Genomic DNA, 25,150 nt, shown 5'->3' with positions numbered 1-25,150 from the left:
GTGGAATGACACAGGAACTTTATTACACATCATTCCACTTTATGACACATAACTTCATTTATGGACTTTAAATGAAGTCCATAAATCTCCAATTCATCACCAGATGAATGATACGTTGTTTTGTTTTTAGATTACTTAGTCGCCATGAATGATGCCTTACTATAGCAACAATAAAACGCGAATTACAAATGTCATACTCTGACAGAAAAATTCATCGACACTTTCTGACCAATCCGCTTCAAGAATTCGAATGTGCTTCGCCAGGGAATGAATTAACCGTCATGATCTGATCTAATATAAAATTAGGATCAGTAATTTAGCATCGTAAAGGCTTTTTCTACAACACATCATTGGTTATTACTGGAGTTTGCGTGTAAAGTATAATCTTTAATAACCGATACATAGCTTCACCCTAAAGCAGTGTCTCTGTATATAAAAGGTGAAGCAGGATTAATCTAGTCTCTGAACTAAACCGGGGCTAAAGCGTGGTGACGTCTCGGCAACGCCTGTATCCAGGTCAGGAAGATCAGCTTAGACGAGAGGACCAGAGCTACAGCTTTAAAATGTGATGGCCTGAGGCACAGAACCGCAGTGCTAGAGGGCTAATTAGGCCTACATGATGGCTAATTATAACCTGAAGGAATCAGGGTCAGATCCTGTCGATCCCACAGGAGTACAACGTCCTTCCTGAAGCAGGGACAGCATGAGAGAGCGATGGGAAGTGATGTACGGTGGAGGGTAAAAACTGAACCACGGTGTACCTCCGAGAATATCCCGAAATGTAAACTCTCTATGAAAAATCCCGCCAATGGAAAGAGATATTCTCTAATGTACGCTTTTATAGAACATATACAGCAGAGGCGGTTCGTATTTTCAGATAAATCTGATCGAGCCTCTCAAACGTTACGAGTGTAAACGAGAACGGTTGTGTTTTCAATTCTGCGTTGCAAACCGCGGTCACAGATGTGCTTCTTATTATAAGATGACAATAAACCATAGTGAAAAGACACCCATGTTAACCCTCTATTACTCATTTCAACGTATTTTGACGTTGCTATAAATTCATTTTCACGTGCAGAGTGCATGCTCTCTCGGGCATAAAATGGTGCGCGAAATGGAGGACAAGCCCTTTACGTGACCTCACGCTGACTCTGCGTCTGTATTTATTTACTCGGAAGGTTTCATTCTTCTTCTTCTTCTTCTTCCTCCGGCACGGCTTTTGTTCTCTTGAAATAGACACAGGATCCATTTTGCATCGCCGGCTGCCTTTTATGTAGAAAAGTAATGACCTACGGCGGGATCGTTTGCAAAAATGCTAGGGCGGGTATACGATACTAAAGGAGGAAGCCGTTCGTTTTGTTTGTTTTTTTAATTCCATGTGACGTCGTGGTTTTCTTGTCGTTTTTAAAAGAAAAAGAATCCGATGCATTTTCCGTCTGATACGTGAAAATAATCAGCTCCATTTGTCTAAATGTCTAAACACAGCCCTGGTCATTAAAAAGCCCACACTGGTAGCGTGATGTTGACTTTAACTGAAGTGGCCATTAGGACCGAGTCCATTGTGCTCAGAGCAGATTAGGAGACGTGTGATTCAGACTGACACAGCTGTACACCGGCAAGGCTAAACCTTACGACACATAACTCCTGATGCCATACACCGGTTCATGATTCACGCACGAAGAGCGTTTACCTGACGGCGTTAGAACAAAAATAAATCTGCAAGGTGTCCCAAAAGTCTCTATACACGGGGGAAATGAACCCTTCTTTCAGACAGCCTTTAAGCCTTTTGAATCTGACAAAAAAAGAAGAACGGACTGAAATCCTTCTCATGGCTGGATCAGGAAGCTGTCGCAAGGAAACATGGCAAGCACATCGCACGTCCACGGACATCCAGTGACGAAGGCACAACACGGCCCCTGATGTATGGAGACTTTTGGGACACCCTGTGTTATTTGGACATTAAACATGTACTACATTGGGTGTGCACAGTGTTGTACATGCACATGGCTGATTTCAAAGGATCTGAATGTAATGACTGGAGTATGAACTGTAAACACAGCGTCACTTCTTTTCCTTTAATTGAGTTATACTGTATATACAAGTATTTACTTCAGATCAATCAGCATACAGGTGGATTCGCTTGTTAAATATTTATCGCTGACTGCACTGTTTTGAGGAAAATATAAAAATCACTCATCATAGCTAGCTAGCTAGATTGTACCTAATGAAATAAGTGTCCATTTTTTACTCCAATACCCAACTTCGAGGTTGGAAATGACTCCAATACCCAACTGTGAGGTTGAAAATGACTCCAATTCCCCACTTTGAGGTTGGAAATGACTCCAATTCCCCACTTTGAGGTTGGAAATGACTCCAATTCCCCACTTTGAGGTTGGAAATGACTCCAATTCCCCACTTTGAGGTTGAAAATGACTCCAATTCCCCACTTTGAGGTTGGAAATGACTCCAGTTCCCCACTTTGTGGCTGAAAATGACTCCAATACCCAACTGTGAGGTTGAAAATGACTCCAGTTCCCCACTTTGAGGTTGAAAATGACTCCAGTTCCCCACTTTGAGGTTGAAAATGACTCCAGTTCCCCACTTTGAGGTTGGAAATGACTCCAATTCCCCACTTTGAGGTTGAAAATGACTCCAGTTCCCCACTTTGAGGCTGAAAATGACTCCAGTTCCCCACTTTGAGGCTGAAAATGACTCCAATACCCAACTGTGAGGTTGAAAATGACTCCAATTCCCCACTTTGAGGTTGGAAATGACTCCAGTTCCCCACTTTGAGGCTGGAAATGACTCCAATACCCAACTGTGAGGTTGAAAATGACTCCAATTCCCCACTTTGAGGTTGAAAATGTCTCCAGTTCCCAACTGTGAGGTTGGAAATGTCTCCAGTTCCCCACTTTGAGATAGGGATGTCACGAGAACCGATACTTCGCTACCGAGTTGGTACCAGCATCGTTAAAACGTGACGGTACTTGTTTTTCTGCAGTACCGTCGGTCCCGATTCTCATGAATGTACCGAGGTTGCAATTCCTCCAGAACTGATGGGGGCAGCAAATACGCGCAAGTGTTTTAGTCGGTCCACAAGTGGTGTAGAAGAAGAAGAAGAAGAATGTGTTTATACACTGTACAGTCCCTACCAATAGTATTGGAACAGCAAGGCCATTTCTAATGGTTTTGAGAACAAGTGACTTGGCCTTGCTGTTCCAATACTTTTGGAGGGGGCTGTATATTACTATAGAAACAATAACTTTCTTTTTTTTTTTAAATCTTGTTCACTTGCATTGCAGCTGTAACTATAGTCATTCTAGTAGTCGTGCTGTTACAGAGTATCAATCGTCTAACGTGTCATCATTTCTCATGAAATGAACGGTACAGGTATACAGCATTTCTAAAATAAATAAATAAATAAATAATTAAAAAAAGATCAACTAAGAAGCTAGGAGAAAGAAGTAAATCAAGTTGTCACTGATCAACCTCTTTTGAAGCAAGGGAAAAATCTGCGTGTAAACTATTCCGGAAAGAGAGAGAGCGAGGAAGATTCACTGGATATGATGATAGAGGATGAAAGTTGCACAGGACCTCCCGTCAGTGCGCGTTAATCAGGACGAGTCTCAGAGAGCGGGGGGAAAGAAAAAGAACAGAGTATTAATAAGCAGGGAAGCCTCTTTGGGTTTGACTGCTGGAGCCGTTGGCTCATGTACAGTCTCTCTGTGATTACCTTTCCCATGTCCATGCTTTTCTCCGGCTCTTTTTTTTTTTCTTTCCTTGAGCTCTTACTAAAGCCGGAAGTCTCACAATCTCCAGTCTCACCCCCACATGAACCCATGCGGCAGTATTTTCCATTAACAGCACAGCAGATACACGGCTGAGGTGACCTTTCCGAGCCCCACGCGTTGAGAGGTGCGTTTTTTATGAACACAAGAACATATCTGAGTTTAGACCACCTGTGAGAGTCTCTCCAGATAAATATGCAAACCGAGTAGTATTCACTGCATAATGAGCATCGTAAAACCGAGGAGGAAGATCATCATCATGACGGTGCAATATACACTGAACTTCATGTTGTTTTGTATACATGAGGCTTGTGCGATACTGATTTCGTCCCGACTCATTTTTTAAAAATCGTGATAATTTATTCATCAAGAACCGGGGAAAAAAAAAAAAACCCCAGAAAAACAAGAATTTCAGGTTTAAGAAGAAATACAGGAGGATGTAATAATATGACCGGCTGTGCAGTGTTTCAAATTGTTTAAACAGCGCATTTAATCACAGGATTTGTAGTGTTCGATTTGATGCGTTGTTGAATCCGTTTAGATGAAACTCTTCGTCCCTATTTTTCTCTTTTGAAATCAGTGGCATTCCTAATACGTTTGTCTGATATGCCGGCCAAGTCCAGACACACTCTGGTAGAGTTGATTCCGAATTGATGAACGCCCTCCATTTACGGGGACGGAAAAGCGTGGACGCATCACGAGTGAAATGGAGAGAGGGGGGCGGGGCTTCCAGGAAGCGGCAGTTCATAGTGGAGAGTTCGAAACAGCTGTGCCGAACCATTCTAGCATATTCTGATGTGAAACGCGTACGTGTTGTCAGGTAAAGTAATGTAGAGTAAACGTCAGATGGCAGTGAAAAATAGTGTAGAGATGATTAAACTGTTATATCGCACAGTCCTAGTATATACCGCATTATATATATCTCATAGTACGTATTTAACGAAGTTACTTTGCACAATGCAGAATATATCAAACGTTTTCACGTCACGCATGCTTTAATCCTCCGATCACTAAAAAGCCCTTGAATGTAACCACTTATTCATGCTTAGAAGTCAGAAAATGCTACAGTTCTTATACAAAATAGACTCGTATAAGAAATCTGTCTGCGTGTTATATATACATACTCGATAACATGCTTGCAAACTGAAGTCCACTTTGAGAAGATATTATTGTAAATATAGACATGTCTGTTCCAGGCAAAAGACCTCTGATTGAAACTGCGGACTTGTTCTGCTCGAGGGGAAAAAGAAAAGGAAAAAAAAAAAAAAAAAAAAAAAAAAAAAGCTGAAGCCAGCTGTGGCCAAATTCACACAGAAGCTAAAAGTAAACAATAAATGCCCTCTCCAGATTTTTCACAACAGATGAGTGATGGCGCGTAACTGAATGATGACACTGACTTCCTGATGTCGAGTAAAGGAAAACCCGCTGCAAGAGGTCATACAAACAAAATGAACGTGTCACTGATTTCATCCTCGGCAAATGCACATACACATCAGCCATAACATTAAAACCGCTGACAGGTGAAGTGAATAACATGGATTACCTTGTCAGGGGGTGGGATTTATTAGGCAGCAAGTGAACACTCAGCTGTCGAAGTTGACGTGTAGGAAGCAGGAAAAATGGGCGAGCGTAAGGATGTCAGCGGCGTGCCCTTTGTAGGCGCTTTCGGCGGCGTACGGGGGTCAGAACGTGCACTCTGACCGGACTGCGGCTACGCAGCCCTGTACGCAGCAATCCGAGATGCACTGTGTGTTCCGACACGTTTCCGTCATGGCCAGTGTGAACTTCTTCCGCGACGTGTGCTACAGTAGCTCTCCTGAGGGATCGGAGTCTTGGATGCCTACGTACCCGGTCACCTGTTGACCAGTTTCCTACTTTACACCACTTTTAATCGGTACTAACCCCTGCATACCGGGAGCACCACACAAGACCTGCTGTTTCAGAGAAGCCCTGACCCGGTCGTCGTCGGAGTCGCTCAGATCGCTCACGCGTCCCCGTTTTCCCTACTTAACACGTCAACTTCGAGAACCGACTGTTCACTTGCTGCGTGATATATCCCACCCCCTGACAAGTGCCAGTGTAACCAGATAATCAGTGTTACTCACGTCACCCGTCAGTAGGCACTAGACCTACCCGGGATCCTGAGCAAAGCTGGAGGAACGTATCGGCTACAGAATCGAATCAAAACGCATCGCGTCACGACGGATCCGACGGTACGGTCAACACCGAGAACCATTTCTCCTCCTTATGAACTGATATGGTGTCGAAACCTGAGGTTTTACACTCCTACCGATATACACGCATGTGTTTATGTCGACATTTCCTGAACATATACGATGTGAGCATTTAGTTTAGTGTTTCTAATGTATTAACTCAGCAATACTTTCTCTTTCATTGTCTCTCGGTTTTTGTTTTTGTTTTTTTTTAACTGTGCATGCTTGATTTTCATTCCTGAAACGGACAGCAGTCACCCGTAGCAGCAGCAGGGTCGACTCCGGCCCTTCCTCTTAGATTAGGGAAGGTTTCTCTTAGCAGTTTTATAAGGAGGCTTTAGGGAGAAACTCCTAGTTAGGAACTTTTATTGCACTTAGGAGAGCTTTTAATAGTAAGATGAGATGCTTTTGTAATGTAGAGGACCTGACCTGTGTAGCTCTATAAACATCATCCTGACTAAACTCACTAAACTCAGTGACTCAAGACCAGGCTTAAAATTCAAACGTCAATACGACAGAAGACCGTCGTACTTCCTGACGACTTTAATCCATGATATTTGCCATGATAAAAGTGTGTGTGTGTGTGTGTGTGTGTGTGTGTGTGTGTGTGTCTGGAGTACGGCAATCCCACTAACAATATTTTCTCTCCGTTTAGAGTTCTGTGAATAATTCACAAACGTAACTTTAAAGACGGACTGACCCGTTTAATACGTCATGGCAGGACATTATTAATAGTTAATAATGAAGCAAGAAGCAAATAAGCATGAAATACTTCATGCTTAGGAGAAGCTCAAAGAAAAGCGATCCGTCTTTTAATTTTGAAAATCTTTGATTTTTTTTTTTTCCCAACTGCTGCATTATTAGTGCCATACAATAAGAAAAAAAAAAATAAAAAAAAAGGGACTATAAATACTTGCACCTCAAATTATCCGTGATCGTGCTTTCACGGTTCACGAGCAGCATTCCTCCTCCAAGCTTGCACGTTAGCGCTGAGCCTAGTTTCCATGGACACCATTTTCCTTAGTCTTAAAAAAAGTACAGCCTTTTTTTTTTTCTTTTTTTTTAATAAAAAGAGGTTTCTAGTTTCCCTCTAGCGCCTGTATTTTTGGGTAAAGAATGCCACGATTTAGTCTCTAGTCTGTTCCAGGTATAGATATTAAAATAATGCTGATAAAACTGTAATCTGAAAAACCCCATTTTTTTCCCCCACTTCAGTGCCTTACATAATTTCCTGAACTAGCCAAGCATTAAAAATCAGTTCATGATGTTCCTTTTATACACACCCACCGGCCACATTGATAGGAACACCTGCTCGTTCATGCGAGAATACAATCGGGGTATCATGTGATCATCGATGGTGCTGGGGCTTGAACCCACGGCCTTCTGATCGGTAACCCAGAGCCTTAAGCCCTGAGCCACCTCTGCCCAAATAATAAAGCATCTCAGGACGCACGACGCACCAGAGCTTGAGGCGGAAGTCCTCCGACAGCAGAAGACCACTTGGGGTTCCGTTCCTTTCAGCCAAGAACAGGAATCAGAGGCTACGGTGTGGACAGGATCACCGAAACCGGTCAGATGAAGACTGTTAAAACATCACCTGGTCTTTTTCCCCGAATTTCAACTGCCGCTGCTGCTACACGATTCTCTGATCGGAGAAACTGAATGAATCAGCAGGGGTGTAGGTTCTGTAAAAGAAACACTTTACAGGGCCATAACGGTAAATGTAGAACAGAGGGGGTTGATACGCTGGTGTCTCCGGAGATTTTCAGCGCACGCCTTTCATCGTACTGTAACCCAACCGGCGCCGGAAGTGAATAATTGAGCTGGGTGTAAAGAGGGAGAGATTGTCCCCTGGTCTCTAGATCGAGTTAATTAGACATCTTTGTTGATCGAACAAGACACTCAGCGGAGAAATTAAGAGTGCTGACGGAAAGCTTCGGTTCGCTGCGTCTGAAAAGCCTGGTTTTGGAAAAGTATTAGAACGTTCACGCATTGCTACTGTTACACTTCTTCGAATGAGATTACCGAATAAATCTATGATGCTTTTTCATACGGGCACAACGGAGCAGATCTGTAAATAGCAGGATAAAATCAGACACGCTTTCTACTATTTACAGCGCTTTCACATTTCCAAACCCGAAGGCAGAGATGATAAAGGCTGTATATTACTTATATTATATATATATATATATATATATATATATATATATATATATATATATATATATATATATATATACATACATACACACACACACGAATCTGGCTACTGCTTCTTTTCACACAGTCACAGTCGGTCTGAAACGCTCATCAAGCTCAGTAGTGGGATCACTCAGGCACCTAGCCAGCGACTACATTGTTTAGGCATTTGGGAAAGCGAGACCGTTCCTATGAGAACACCTCTCACCCCGTTCTCAGAGGACCTCCAAAGCGCGTGAGCTGAATCCTTAATTCAAGTGGCATTCTGTTGATTCTTAGTACTGCTACACAGTGCTTTTACGCCGCCTTCGGCCACGAGACCCGTTTTAAAAAAAAAAAGCTTTGTGAATATATTCGCCGGCAGACCGACCATTTAAATCTTAAACAACCAAAATCCGGCCATGTTTCCGTTCGACTCTAACGTACGCAGCCGTGGCACAGAACCTGACCGATTACGCCGTCTGACTTACTCATCAACCTTACACTTTTTTATACCGGACTCAAGAGTGATGCGTTTCTAATGTATTTATCGCTACTGAGGTATTACTGATGTATTTATGATCACTACTAAAATGTACACAACTGATGTACCTGACCTCTCGACCAGTGTCAGTCTGCACATCCTCCTCTGTTTTGCGGGTGAAATTCCCAGGAGATCAGCGGTATCGGACATACTTAAACCAGCCCTCCTGCTACCAACACCCATGCCACGGTTAAATTCAGAGATCACGTCTTTTCTCCCATTCTGATGTCTGATGTGAACATTAACTGAAGCTCTGGACCTGTACCTGCATGATTTTCTGTACTGTTCTGCTGCCACATGATTGGCTGAGTGGATAACCGCACGTGAACCGTACGTGTAAATATTCTCATTCTGATTACATGTCCTTGTTTTTCTAACAAATTACAGGATATCTGGGGGGAGAACTGGATTACACGAGTAAACGGACGTTGAACATTATTCACAACATACAAGCAAAATCTCTACGATGCCAGACTGAAAGTGGGGGGGGGGGGGACGTCTTCAGCATCAGACGTCAAATGAGATTTGGGAGTACGCGTATCGTTTTATGTAGTCGCCGAGCTTTGTCTCGGGACTGGATGAGAGGACGGACTGTAACCTGTGTTAACTTGGAAAAACCACCGAGTCTGATCCTGACGCTCTTAGCTTGTTTATGCGGGGAGGCTTTCAGACACTAACGAGAGCTCAACACGATAGCGTGTGACTCCGGAGCGGCAGATACCCGTGCAACAGGCTGAATGGACAGAGCAGAGAGAGAGAGAGAGAGAGAGAGAGACACCTGGCTGGCACATGCTGACGGAGGATGCTGAAAGATTGATGAGGTAGCGGCTTACCTTTATTCTGCGAGTCACGGCAAACACAGACTGAGCCGTGACACCACATCTCGGCCAGACCCAAACGACCTGACGATCACCAACATGGATTATTCAAGTACCTACATGCGCTTGTTCCTAAACAAATGCTTAAAAGAAATGTTCGTTAAAAGAACCGGACGCCGCTATTTGACATTCAATCAAGAGACTATCATACAATTCATGAATTCTACTGAGGTGTCCAATAAGCCTCCATACATATTGGGAAATGAACACTTTCTAGCAAAATGCCTTCCAAAATTGTTCATACTTAAGTTTATATTGTATCTTTTAAAACCTTTGACAAGAGAAGGACGTATTGAAATGGTTCTCATGGCCGTCGCTAGGTCGCGATGGACGTCGACAGGAAACACGGCGAACGCATCACACACACACACGCGACACTGCTGCTAAACGTGCTCAGACGTTCGAAACGGATACGCATCCGATTCCTCGTCAGAAAGGTTCTGGGGTCTGCATCGGGTCTGGAATCCCGCAGGGTCCACCTGTGGGAGATTTTACTCTCATACTTGGTAAGGAAGCGAGTATCGTTAACATGAAAGCCCGGAATTCATAAAAAGATACATTTTTATTTTACTTATCGAGCCGCTACTCCGCAGCCGTCCAAAAAAAAAAAAAAAAACAACGAACCATTTAATGAGCACCGTTTTAAGTTCGGCTAAAGTGCGGTTTTAAAAGAACGTTCTCGCTCGGACGTTACTCGGAAAACATCGGGAGACGTTACGACGCTTAAACGCGTCCCAGCTTTGAGGTGGAGTGGATTTCCGATATCTTTCTGCAATGTAACAAACCCAAGAAATGAAGGAAATCTGAGAAAACATCATAGCGTTGTCCATGATAAACAACAGTTCCTTGTTTTGAAAGACAGTTCCATTTTCTTATTCAGTCACAGTAGATAAATAGATTATGAACCGGAGCGATGTTGCTGAGGAACTCGTTTCATCCACTAAGCACTAAACAGATACAGATCTAGATAAAAGGTATTGTGTAAACAATCCTGCTGTAAAGTCGGTAAGACGCTCACGTTCCTCTCTCTTTCTGCATCGACTGCTGATAAAACGACGTTTATGACTGGGTACTGTACGGCTTTACAACGGGAGTGGTGCACGATCGTTACGACGTTCCTGATATGTGGTATTATAACATCCCTGCAACCGGTTTGTTATCTTGAGCGTAGCCACGTAGCCACGAGACGTGCGTCGTTCAGTCCCTCGGGATTCCACGGTCGCGGAAACGAGCGCAAAGTCAAGCAGACGGAGCGATGTTCGGTGGAGCTTGTGATTTTTCAAAAGCCGGCCGCCGAGACGCGTCGTGTGACGTCGTCATCACGTCGTGCGTCGGACGCGCGTTCAGTTTCAGTAAAAGGTGGCGTTTACCAACAAACATCACTGTCGGAGTCTGTGCGAAACAATTCCCTGCAATTGCGATTTGGGCAGTTCGAGCACAAAAAAAAAAACAAAACTGCAAGAATCAAGCATTTTCGGCCGGAACGTCCACGAACAAAAAAAAATCCTCGGCGGAATCTTGCGCGGCCTGATGTTTTGCGAGGTTCTCGGCGCAAGCACTCACACCACCAAAGGTTATCTAATTACAGGACTCCAATCTTATGAAAGTCTGGTTTTATATTTCAAAAAGGGGCTCCAGTTCTTCAGGTTTAGGCGGTTGTGGATCAGGTGGTAGAGCGGGTCGTCCACTAATCGTAGGGTCGGCGGTTCGATTCCCGGCCCACGTGACTCCACATGCCGAAGTGTGCTTGGGCAAGACACTGGACCTCAAGTTGCTCCCGATGGCAAGTTAACGCCTTGCATGGCAGCTCTGCAACCACTAGTATGAGTGTGTGTGAATGGGTGAATGAGAACCAGTGGAAAGCGCTTTGTAGCACCACCATGGTTAAAAAAAAAAGCGCTATACAAGTCATTCAGCTGACCATAACGACCCTTTCCCTGCCATTGAGCAGCTTGAAACAGGAAGTAACTCGAAAATTTTAAACGATCACTCGACATGCAGCCACACCTGACGCGGACCGGGCGACAGGTTGGTGAAAGTGAACCCCAGACCACAAGGATCGGTTCTCGGGGCTCAACGCAGTTCACCACAGCATCAAGGGTGAGGGGGAAAGAAAAAAAAGCAAACGTCCAAACTACCTTTTTGTGTGCGTGTGTGTGAGAGAGAGAGACGTATCGCTGGTTTCTTAAAGTAGAGAAAACTCAACAAACTCAGAAACAGAAACATCCAATGGGTTTTCCCAGACCACCACACATAGTGCTGTACGGCCATTGTTTTTTTAACGCGGTCACGCTAACGGTGTCCTTTTTCCACAACATGAATCATTCAGTGCTGAAATCATATTTAATCAATCACGCTATTAGAAGGTAAGCCTTTCCTTTCCACAGATACACAGCTAGACAAATGAACAAAAAAAACCAAAAAAAAAGGTAGAGAAGTCAATGTTGTAGTCCATCCCAAAGCTCTGTCACTTTCCTGAGACTAGAAAAGACGAACTGGTAATGAGGGTGGGGCTCGGTTTCGGAAGAGACAAAAACCCAGTGTTCACGTGGGTTTTGTCTGTGTGTTATATTGTGTTTTATGAGAGAGAGAGAGAGAGAGAGAGAGAGAGATCTTAAAACAGGTGAAAGGGGGAGCTATTGTGGAGAGTTACTATAGCAACATCAAAGCACGGGATGAAAAGAGCCGTCTATTATTATCGGCTTAAGCGCTGCGCCCATGATGGAGAATTCCTCACGGAGCGCGGCGCTTAGTCAGGTCCGAGTATTAAAGCAACAAGGTCTCAAGCTTGGAAAAGATGTGAGAAGCCAACTCGTGTGGAAAGTCAAAGTGGTTAAGGTTAGACTAGCGACCGTGAATGTTCTCACATCTTAACTCGTAATAAACTACTCATACACGTTAGAGCGCTTATACAGATCAGCTTGATGAAGACGCGGTGATGCTCTTTGCTGTAAAAGGACGTTGCTGCATTTCTTCTAATACACTATATGGCCGAAGGTTCGTACACACCTGACTATCACAGATCAGACACCAGATTTAGTCCTGTTATAATGCGCTCCACTGTTCTGTGAAGGCTTTCCACTAGATTTTGGAGCGTGACTGTGGGGATTTGTGATCATTCAGCTACAAGAGTATTAGTGAGATCAGGTACCGAGGAGGTCTGGGGTGCAGTCGGCGTTCCGGTTCATCCCAAAGGGGTTCAGTGGGGTTGAGGTCAGGACTCAAGATCTTCCACTCCAACTTTGGTGAACCATGACTTCATGAGCATCGTCATGTTGGAACAGGTTTACGCCTCTCGGGTCCAGTGAAGGGAAATTCCCTCAAGTCACCGAAATCATCCTTGTTAGGATCTAAGGACATGCGACATGGCAGTTTAGGCCTGCTTCCTGGTGAATCCTTTTTAAAAACAAGGTGCAACCAGATTATAAGACGAGCGTCTGTGAATTCCCCTCTCGTCACTGTCTTCTGGAGATGATCCCGTAGGCTGTGTGGATGTTGTGCATCTCTACTCAGTCCTAATTCTAACCGAACCAAGCTACACTTCTCAGCTGTGGCTACGAACTGCAGAACTAATCCCCCTTATATCATGCAGGCGCTTTTAAAGTCAGTCAGACCTACTGTACAAAAATCTCTATCTGTCTTCATGCGAATCTGACGAGTCTGGTCTATAACATAGCTTTCTCTTCGAAATATAGCTGTACTTAACACGCTGGGTGTGGGCTTGGCTCGAAAAATAGGTGATCATGAGCTGTGAGGAAATATATAAAGATATAATCTGGTTTGCAAGACCAACGACAGTATGTTGTGCTGCTTGGCACAGTTAATAAAGCTGCTTGGTTATCTTATTCCCAAAACAAGCACAACACTGTGTAGTATAGAATACAGACAATCGGTGCGTTTACATGGACAACAATAATCCACTATTAACCCGATACTCCGATTAAGAAACTAGCATGTAAACAGCAATTTTTGATGACCTTAATCCGATTAAAGTCATACTTGAAGTAAACACGAATGGAATTAAGACAGGTGGAGTACTCCTGTTTTAGTCGCATTATGGACGTGTATTACAGACATGTACACACCTTAATCACATTATGAACGTCGTGTGAGAGTTTTCACCGCATTGTGCGACAGGACACGATCACACACGGCGGCGCTCGACCGTTTAACGGCGAACGAGAGAGTTCGGCTGCGTCCCAAACCGCGTACTTGCCTACAATAGGCCTGTAGTAGGAGAAATACATGTATCTCGGCTACTATATAGACGGTAAGTACGCGGTTTGGGACGCAGCCCACGGCTTCAAGCAGTCGTCTATTTGCACGTAAAGCACGACAAATAATTAACCGCACTTAAAAAAAATAAATAAAAACACCCAAAACTGTATACGGTAGCATAACGAAGACCAACTGTATGTCGATACGTGAAATTCTGGAGGGACGTCGGACGGTGTGGCGCGGTGACGTAATGACGTGTGCCGTTAATTGAACTATGTTCTAGAACGTGTAAAATGGGAACAACTCATGTAAACACCTTAATCACAAGGGTCAATAATTAGATTACTGCTGTCCATGTAAACGTAGTCATTGACTACGTTTACATGGACAGCAGTAATGTAATTATTGACCTTATTCTGAATAAGACAATAATGTGATTAAGGTGTTTACATGAGTCGCTTTTAGAATACTCCTGTCATGATATTCGTGCTTTTTTGCGGCGAACGACTTCAAAACGAAATAGTTCTGCAGCGGTCCTCCGCAGTGATGCTTGTTGGTAAATGAGACCTTTCAGCTGTACTAATATTCGAGATCCCTGAATCGATGAGAGCTTAAACAGGATGCGCATGATGATGTCACACGGCGCATCCTGGCCCAGATCTGCAGCAATATCGGCGGTGATTTTGAAAAATCGCGAGCTCCTCCGAATACTGCGGCGTTTCCTGGATTTTGCGTTCGTTTCTGCGATCGCAAAAATCCTGGAGGGATTAATCCTAAGCGAGCAAAACGACCAATGCTGTCTGGGTGGGAGGCGTGTACTCTCCCTCTCCTGTCAATCACAGGGACACTATCCAATCGTGGGCGTCTGTAAGCTCACGTATGCGGAAGAGGGCGGATAGCGCTTTCCTCCGACAGCAGTTTCAAAAAAGAAAATAATAATAGAAAATAAAAAGACTGGCTGACTTCACAGCAAGCACGTGCTCCACCCTCCCTGGGTCTTAGCTGTGGTATGAGCGAGGAGAGTTAGCGAGTGGGTGTGAGATAATGTCTCAACACCGGAGCATCGCGAAATGATATTTTTTGATAACACGCCCACTCTGACTGCAAGTTTCTCGGGCGTGAAAAAGAACAACATCTTCCTGGCACTGACAACATGATTATCACCAGCGCACAGACTCCATCAATCACGCTCCGCACAGCAGCGTGGATCAGCTCGAGCGGACTTCCACCTCCACAGCCTCGACCGGTGTGTGTCTGAGCGAAACCTTTACAACAGCTCACCCCGATCACAGTCTTTGTGTTCGACATCAAAGAAAGCCGTGTACCACCTACACACACACACACACACACACACACACGTACACAAAAGCTTTGACCCACACAGAATTAGTCATGAAAGCTGTACTTCCTCAGAACAAAGACTAAGTAAGACGAGCCTGACAAGTGCCTCATTCCCCCACGTCCTCGATTCTCGGTGAAATGAAAAGACCAGACGTATAATATACTTCAACTGAAGACTGTAAAATGGAGACTTTTGTCTGTCAAGTGAACATCTAATTGGATTATGAAGCTCGTCACAGATACGACTTCACGCCCAGATGACGCTGAACTGAGCAGTTACAAATGTAACCCTTTCAGGCAGGGTCTCCGCGCTTCTCGACATTCGCTTTACGGCTCTTTTCACGTTAGAAGATAAAACATGCGATCACCTCCAAAATCATTACAGCATTACCGCCAATTAAACTTCTCTAGCTCTCTGGACTATTTGTCACTCTCAGTCTTGACCAGCTTTCTACATTAAAAAGAAATTTTATATATATATATAATATTAACATAAATACATATTATTTAATAAGTGGGTTTTTTGTTGGGGGGGGGGGGGGTTTTGAACTCCTTAAACTGTATACATTTTGTAAGTTCAGAAACGATATTTTCTTCTCTTTTTTTTTTATTGTCTTCAACATTACATATTTTACACCTTAATATTAAAATATTTTATACAGTGAAAAATTTCTTTATTATTATTATTATTATTATTATTATTATTATTATTTCAAGCAGACCGTTTCAGACTTTTGTAATCAGATAACCCGTTTACTTTTTACAGTTGTCTTCATGATACTTTTCAATTTAGACAGAAGCAAAATGCATACATCATGCAATTAAAAAAATAAATAAATAAAATAAAAAAATATCGAAAAAAGAATTCTTTTTATCTGGATATACGCATCAATAAATGAAGCATGAAAGGGTTAAATAAGCAGTTTTTCTTTTTTTTCCCCCCAGTGCTAAGTGAAAGAAATCAGATCTTTAAACAAAATTTAAATCGTCCTGTTCAAAAGTTTACACCCCCCTGGCTCTTAATGTATCGTGTTGCCTTCTTGAGCATCAGTGAATGTTTGCAGCTTTTGTAATAGTCGTGTACGAGTCCCTCGGTCGTCCTCGGTGTGAAAAGATGGATCTCGACATCATATAGACACTGTTGGAAAGAGGTCAAATATGCAGAAGATGCTGGAAAGGTAAATAATGTGCCGGACCTGGAGGATTTTTCTGAAGAACAGTGGGCGGTTTAACTGCTCAGGGCGAACAAGGGACTCGTGAAGAACTCTCACAAAACATAAACACAGTCGCTGATCGTCCAGGTAACGACACACGGGATTAATAATCAAGCGTGCGTAAACTTTTGAACTGGTTCGTTTGTGTAAATTCAGTTACTATTGTGTCTTGTGGACTATATGTAAACATCGGATATGTGAAATAGCTCGCTCAGGGCAGAACTAAATAAAATTTTAGATACTCCTAATACTTTAGATCTTAAATATATATTGCATAAAAAGAGTTGAGGGGTTTGATACACTCAACACTCAAATGGGGCCGACTTTAACGCAAATCAGTTTGATAAACGTTAAGAAAAGAAAATCATCTAAAATTCTGCACGGCGTATGTAAACTTATGACCTGGATGATGTTTGTCCTGCCAGGTAAAGAATGAAACACTTTCGTCATCGGCTCGACAAATATAGATTTAATATTGGTGGAGCAAAGTCCATAGCAAAGAGAAAAAAAAAAGCCAACTCACCCCGTGTGTAAACAGTGACGCAGGACTTGACCTTTCATCTGTCGTAAAAAGGACGAGCAGAACACGTTGCTTTGTGGTGTCTGACTGTACACGGCTCCGCCCCGGCACAAGCGCAAACTATTCGAGTCATCGTACTTCGTTACTGTTTGGGGGTATTTATACTTTACTAGAGTGTCATTGAAACGGAATCCTTGTATTCTACTTACTTACATTTCCTTCTCCTTGTAGCTACTACTTGAGCATCCAATCGGTGTTCATCAACATAGGAATAATTATTACGAATCATCCCAATTCAGCATCTGCATCGACCTCCTCGTGCTGCACGATGTAGTTAACGCTACAGCTATCCGTGTGTGTGTCGGTTAACGGTGGATAATCCATCGTACCGCAGTGGTCAACTTGTGGATGAGCGCTCTTTGCTCTACCTCAGTAAAATGCTTCCGTATGCTGAAGTAAACAAAGAAACGAACTCATTTGAAAAAGCATGTTGGGGTAAGTCTAGCTAATTCGCCAACATCGTGATGTCAGGTGAGACTAGCGTCCATTCCAGTAGCTGACGCAATCCAGCTAGGCAAAGCATGTCGCATTCTAGCTAACGGTAAATATTGTTTGTTTACCAGATGTTTTACTTCCGATTAATTAATTCGCAAACTAGTCGTGTACGTCCAGCACACTTACAGAGAATGAATGATGTTTTCGGGCGGTTTCTTACCGAACGTGACAACACCTCGATCATTTTTTAATGGCTACTTTTAATAAAGTAAGATTCTGACACAGTGTCTATACAGGTACATTGACTTAAGTACACTTTCTCAGTACCTCTCCCACCCCGTTCCTAAGTTCCATCCGGCTCCTGTGAACAGAACTCCACTGAATAATAACGCCGATTTAGTTAGGGTTTAGAGTTTCTCCCTCAGAAAGTTAAGCAGCGGTTTTCTGCCTTGTTTACTCCTTGTGTCGTCCCACAGAACCTCAAGGAGGATCTGTAAGAAGATTGTGATGATCTAACACGGGGGTGGGGGGGAGATGACGGGATTCGCGATGCACCTTAGACCATTCGGACGAAAGGACTAAATCAGGATTGCATAAGCCGATATTGCAAGAAGTACAGAATTGATAAGCTAGGGCTGCGAATAACAGATAATCAAGCTTTAACGTGGCTTATAAAGGACGGCTATAACAAATATCATTGGACATTTTTGTTTGTTGTTGAATAAATCGAATGATTAATCCCTGTTAACTCATTACATTACAAATAAGGAATTTATTTTCATTTCCCTGCACAAGATACTACATGGATCCTTCTACGTCTTCATCTAAACTTTACTGAATCAACATGGATGTTCTTTATCAATAAGCATCTTTTCAGATGAATCGGTAACATATTTCGGTCGCCAAGCAGGCGTTTTCGGGTGCAACGTCGGGTCCGAAAAACAGCTTCGCGCACAGCACAACAGCTGCATGGTGCTGTTGCTGCTTCCGCTTTATTATTTTGGCTAAATTATTTTCAAATCACTAATACGTCACCATTAATTACCAGCGCTCCTACACACAAAAGAGCAGAGGTGCTTCTGCATGAAGCGACTAGATGTTAAACAGTCGAGGGTATACAGTGGGGGATATGAGTATTGAACGCATCAACGTTGTTTTCAGTAAACATCTTTCCAACGAGGTTATTCACATGAAATTTTCACCAGACTTCGGTAGTGACTCAAGAAATCCACACATATGAAGAATTCACCACGTTGAAGTCCGTAAATGAAGTTGTGTGTAATAAAGAGGAACGACACGGGGAAAAAAGTACCGAACACGCTAAGTGAAATGTATTTAATGCTTCGTGGAGAAGCCTTTGTGTGTAATGACAGCTTCAAGACACTTCCTGTATGAAGGAACGAATGGGCCGCAGTATTCAGGTGTGATTTTGGACTATTTACGGACTTTAACGTTGTGAATTCTTTATATTTCCGGAGTTCTTGAGTTAATACTGATGTCTGGAGAACATTTCATGTGAATAACCTTATCGGAAATATATCTACTGAAAAATTTTTTGACGCGTCCGATACTTATTTCCCTGTACGTTGTATTTTTTCTCTCTCTAGTACACAGTTACACTCGTCACATTCCATCTCCAAAATGTTACAATACTGATATCTGCTGAAAACACAGCAAGCATTGTTCAAGCAGTGAACACAGCAAGTCAGGTAAGCTTTGCTTTCAGAGGTCTTCAGTCCGAAAGTCCAGAGAGGCCGCGCGTTATTTACATTTTCCGTTTCTTGTGATCTCAAGTAAACAAAAGTTGTTTTCTCAAGATCCTAGCATATCTTCTTTCACATATGTCGGACTGCATTATCAGGCATACATACTGTACTATACATCCGGAAGCACCTGAACAGAAAGTAGCTGGTACAGTGGTGGAGTTACGTCCTTACGGCAACAAGGTCAGGGGTTCGATCCTGAGCTTGGGTTACCGTGTAGCGTTTAACTACCAAATATCTCCTTCAGGATCAATAAAGCACATCCATCCATCAAGCTATCTAACCATGGAGACATCCTGGTCCCTCAGATTGACTGACAACGAAACTGCGCACCCCTTCAGGATCGCTATAGTGTTCACTACGGTATAGTTGCGGATTCTCAAGTGAGTCGCCTTCTCCAGTGACGGATCCTAATTTGGAAATGGTCTAGAACTGACAAAAATAAGGCGGGATAGGTAGATAGACAGATAGATAGATAGATAGATAGATAGATAGACTTTCGTCATCATGAGAGGAGAAGAAAAATTACTCATGATCTTGAGAAAACAACTTTTGTTATTAATATTGAAAAAAACATCCATCCATTTTCCATACCTCTTCTCCAACACGGGGTTGCAGGGAGTCTGGAGCCTGTCCCAGGGGACTCTGGGCACAAGGTAGGGGACACCCTGGATGGGGTGCCAACTCATCGCAGAGCACAATCGCACATACATTCACACACTTCGGACAATCTGGAAATGCCAATCAGCCTACGACTGATAGTGACGGGTTAGGATGTTTACCTCGCAGCTCTGGGGTCGGGGGTTCAAATCCTGCCCGGTGTGTGTGGAGTTTGCATGTTCTCCTCGTGCTTCGATAAGACCCAAAAATAAATAACTAACTCGCTCATGGCCTTTCTGGACTTTTGGACTACAAGCTTACTGTGTAACCTGAACAGTCAGGAGAAATCCTCTTTGCAAATCATCCATAATAATTCACATCGTTTTCCCTTTTACGGATAAAGTATATAAAGTAATGTCATTTTATTTACAGATCACCTCAAATTCATAGTCTACCTCCATTTAGTCCTTTGTGAGCTGATCCATTGCTCACGGACCCCGAAACCTCCGAGAGTACAGCGACTGACACATCATTCTGCAGACCAAGCAGAAACAGTGGCGTGATTTCAAATCCACGTCAGTAACCGGAGCTTCAACTCCAGGTCCACTTCTTCCTCTTTTCTAACGTTTGCCGAGCTCTCGGAAAGATCTCCAACCTGTCCGAACCATCACGACGACCATCGTCCAGAGTCGGCAGCGTAACCAACACACATCCCTAAGCAGCTCTTCATTCCCTGCCGAGGGAGCACTGAGGAGTCGGGTGCGGGAAAACGCTTCCTAAACACTCTCCTGCCGCCTTAGCCGTGGGATTCTAAAGAGGGCCGTGAAGCTTCGCCTCTGTTCTCAGTTCATTTACAATCAGCTCACGGCGCGGGTAGAGAACGCCACGCCGAGAGCAAGCCTGTTATTCTGATGCATACCGCAAGTACGCAAATCGAATGTTGAGCGTATCCTCACTTCTGATTGGTCAGCATTAAAAAAAAAAAAAGGGTTAGAACACTTTCGTAAGGCAAAGTTCTCCTGCTCTGCAAACCATCTTCTATACCGCTTATCCTTCCTTCAGGGTCACGGGGAACCTGGAGCCTATCCCAGGAAGCATGGGGCACAAGGCGGGGTACACCCTGGACAGGGTTCACACACCCATTCATACACTACGGAAACGTCAGTCAGCCTACCATGCATGTCTTTGGACTGGGGGAGGAAACCGGAGTACCCGGAGGAAACCCCCACAGCACGGGGAGAACATGCAAACTCCGCACACACAGGGCCACGGTGGGAATCGAACCCTCGACCCTGGAGGTGTGAGGCGAACGTGCTAAACACTAAGCCACCGTGCGCCCTTGCAGAGTGTTAGCTAGCTACTAAACACAACTGTTACGGTCATCTTGACTAGAACAAGTTAGAACGAATGCTTAGTAAGTTACACTGCAGATCCATCAAACACTTAATTCATGAGTCGTGAGAAATATTTTAAGACCAGGCAGGGCGAAAACGAATGACTCGCAGTACCTTACTGAAACAGTCCGATATGACAGACATGTATTCAGTTCAGCGGACGTTATTCAGGTAAAAGACGCTACCTTGGACGAGCGAACTCGAAAGGACAGGAGGACACAGGACGAATCTTTGTGAGGATTGAGACACTTCTGAGGGATAAAGCCGACTATTATATATTTTTATATATAATAAACCATATTAAAACCGTTGTTTTTAGATGCACATTTAGATCACTGTTGGTAAAAAATCCTCGACATCGAGCACACATCCGGTTAAGTTCACGCGACCCTGGTACTCGCGTGTTCGAGTATCGGAACTGAACTTGATCGTCTTAGTTACAGCTAATAACTTGTTACGTTATAACGTGAGCATTAACTACACAACACGACTAAACGCTAGCGATTGCAACTATTTAAACGTGTAAACAGCTTCCGGTAGGTTTTTGTTTTTTAAAACCGATGTAACTTGTAAACGACATGCATTACATATGTCTGGGCCACACCCCCTTCTCCTCCAGAGGCACAGGCGGTACTATTGTAAATCGCCGATCGTTAGGGGGCGCGATAATATGATGGCATACTACACACAATCCCGCAAGCCTACCTCAGTGCCAGAGTATTTTTCAAAGTCGACAGGAATACTTACAGTAACGATGTCTTGATGGTTGCACCGAGGGTTGAAGAGATTACAAGCTAACTACGAGCACGAGTCGGCATCCAACAATTGTATAGCTCTTATACGTAGACATCAAGCGGAACATAAACGGTGAAAGGTACAGAAGGAGGTACAGATCGTGACATGCTAGCAGTACTAGCGGAATCACTCGGACGTGTTTGGGGTAGGGTGCTCATTAACGCACACAATGACTCACGCGGCGTTGCTTATTTCAAGTGGATTAACCCAGATTAACAGGAGTGCAGGCTCGCCCGGGAGTACTTTTCGAGTCTAGAATAGTTGCTGCTTACCTCGTAGTGCGTTAAAATGTTGGACGGAAAACACTGAGCACCAGGTCCCCTCGAGCTCGGGTTTAAACCAGTAGACTGAGACAGGACGAACACACTGTATCATCAGGAGGAAAAGTATTTACTCAGCACTAATATCTAACTACTTAACTCCAACTTCAGAGTTAATGTGAAGCGACCGGACTGTCACATGACACACGGCTGAAATGTTCACGCTCTACTAAATACAAATTCAGCTCTACTCTATACTTGACTAATTCTTCATCATAAGCCACTCTCTGGGATTTAATAGCTAACGTGACTCTTGCGTCGATAATCATGTATGTAGGCTATACAACTTGTTTGAGTTTGCCTAGAATATCATGTCATATCAATAAAATCTTGAACACTGCCACGACAAACATTTCAGAGCCTACCTGAACAGGGGGTGGAGATTCAGCAAGTCAAAACTTTTTCGTTTTATACACACACATGGTTCACAGATCCCGTCTTTACGGTGCCGTTACATCAAACCCGAGTGAGGAGGAGAACGAGCTCTGTTTGAACAGACTCTCGGCTGTACTTTGGTGATTAGGATTTGCATCAACTGTTGTTCTCGGAGCGGCGGCTTAATCCTCTAATTAACCTCTTACTGTACAGTCGGGAGAGGACCGAGCCTTACTGCGCTAGCGACAGACCGGACACCTGTTGAGCGCAAAGGCGCGTTTTATGAGCTCTAATTAAGAGCTAATGAGGCGTAGGAACGAGCTGAACAGGATGGGTTGAGTTCACACACCGAATACCTTTTCCTGGAACACCACTGCAGTGGTGGCTCGGTGGTTAAAGGTTCTGGGTTACTGATCAGAAGGTCAGGAGTTCAAGCCCCAGCACTGCCAAGCTACCGATGTTGGGGCCTTGGACAAGGCCATTAACCCTCAACTGCTCAGTTGTATAAATGAGATAAGGGATAAGGGATAAGGGCGGGGCTAAGGGATGAGGGATAAGGGCTCTGGATAAGGGCCTCTGCCAAAAATGCCATGAATATAAATGACTATCGACTCATAACTGCCAGGTTTCTCACATTAAAATGAATGCCAAGTTACATTCTAATGCCACCTTAGACTTCATTTCAGTTCTGTTTATACTGTGTAGCTGGGCGGGTTAGTCCACTAATCGTAGGGTCGGCGGTTCGATTCCCGGCCCACGTGACTCCACAAGCCGAAGTGTCCTTGGGAAAGACACCGAACCCCAAGTTGCTCCCGATGGCAAGTTAGCGCCTTGCATGGCAGCTCTGCTACCACTGGTGTGTGTGAATGAGACACCGTGTAATGCGCTTTGGAACCGCTGAAGTTTTAAAAAGCGCTATATAAGTGCAGACCATGTACCATTTATAGCTCTTAACAACAGACAATGTCACAAAGCAGCTTTACAGAAATCCGGATGTAGATGCCTAATGAGCAAGCCAGAGGCGACAGCGGTGAGGAAAATCTCCTTCATCCGACATGAGGAAGAAACCTTGAGAGGAACCAACTCGAAAGGAAAAAAAAAAAAACAACAAAACAAAACATTCTCCTCTGTATGACACCGGATAGTGTGATTATGGGCCATTACACTTCCGAAACTGTACACTATGAAGGCAAAAACAGTGCCGAGCGCATTGAAAGAGTCTTCGTCAGGGTCTAAAGTTATCCGCTGGAGAATGGATGAGAATTAAACTATTTTCAGTAAGTGCAATCTTTAGGATATCCAAGTGAGGCCGTCTTCAGCCATCTTTAAGGTATCCGTGTCGGTCCATCCCCAGTAACAGCCAGTGATTCTCCAAAGCAAAGAGTAGAGCATCAGGACGGACCGGGCAGGTCCGGAGGGCGGAAGGAGTTAGGGTCAGGAACCGATATCCCGTTAAGATTACGGTTAACGAACAGCTGCACTGAGAATTTCGGTTCAGGGGTTCAGTTCCTGGAACAGCTTCTGGTATAAATCCGTCTCTCCGGGATTTCGCCGTCGCAGAGATGAACGCAAATATCAAGCGAACGCCACAATATTCGGAGGAGCCTGCAAGTTTTAAAAACGATAGCAGACTGTCTGCAGATTTGGGCCAAGACGCGTCGTGCGACGTCGTCAGAACGCGCGTTCAGCCGAAGCCGTCTTCGATTCGCGCGCATCGGACATGCGGTACAACTAAGAGGGCTCATTTCCCAACAAACATCACGGTGAAAGACCGTGACAACGATTTGTTGACAGTCGGTTTTCCGCAAAAACAAACAAACAAACAAACAAACAAAAAGCACCAAACACGCCGCAAATCTTTTTGGCTGCAACAATCACAAAAAATACTCCTGTATGGACTGCTCAACATGTGCTGTACATCGTGCTTCACAATTACTCTGACCAGACATTTAAAAAAATAAATAAATAAAAAGACATTTAATTTAAAAACACTAACCTTAATCAGTTATAAGGTTAATCCACAGATTTACAGGGAAAGAAACCATCCACTGTCCCCAATGTAGAAAGGAAGTCACAACTGTTTACGTCAAATCCACACACAAAAGTATTCCAAGATACATTTCCAAAACCTGAGGTGTTTTTCAGCTTTGGTGTGGTTTAATTTAGAAGGTCGATTAAAACGACCACAGGTCTGAGCTGGTCCAAACCCGGTTCTAAACTCTAGCGAGGCTCCATTTGGACCCTGAACAGGCCAGACTGTATGAAGTGAAGCCAGTGTGCAGTGCATTTCGTGCTGCGGGAACACCTTTTTTTTTTTTTTTTTTTTTTTTTTTTGTAGATGTGAGGATGAATGCTCTGGATAGAGCATAGAGAGAGAGAGAGAGAGAGAGAGAGAGAGAGAGAGAGAGAGAGAAACAGTGGATGCATACACAACCAGTTAAACTAGTTATTTACATAAATATTAAGTATTTATAACTTACTGAGTTCTCCGTGCTTGGGTGGTCTGTTAGCTTA

At 43.7% G+C, this 25,150-nt stretch overlaps 1 protein-coding gene across 7 annotated transcripts in view; it reads right to left on the bottom strand.

Annotated features, from left to right (window-relative positions):
• The window catches only part of eps8a (epidermal growth factor receptor pathway substrate 8a), a 65,784-nt gene that overhangs the window by 24,080 nt on the left and 16,554 nt on the right, over positions 1-25,150 (bottom strand). The window contains exon 1 of one of the 7 annotated variants that reach the window (XM_053650641.1): positions 19,747-21,815. The exons of the other annotated variants lie outside the window; for them this stretch is intronic. The gene's annotated coding sequence lies outside the window, so the exon portion shown is untranslated. Of the gene's footprint in view, positions 1-19,746; positions 21,816-25,150 lie in introns of those variants that run through there. 7 annotated transcript variants of the gene reach the window in all.

This window comes from Ictalurus furcatus, chromosome 19 (assembly GCF_023375685.1).
Source record: "Ictalurus furcatus strain D&B chromosome 19, Billie_1.0, whole genome shotgun sequence".
Classification (NCBI taxonomy): domain Eukaryota; kingdom Metazoa; phylum Chordata; class Actinopteri; order Siluriformes; family Ictaluridae; genus Ictalurus; species Ictalurus furcatus.
Note: the sequence above shows the minus strand (reverse complement) of the source record. Positions and strands in the feature narration are given on the sequence as shown.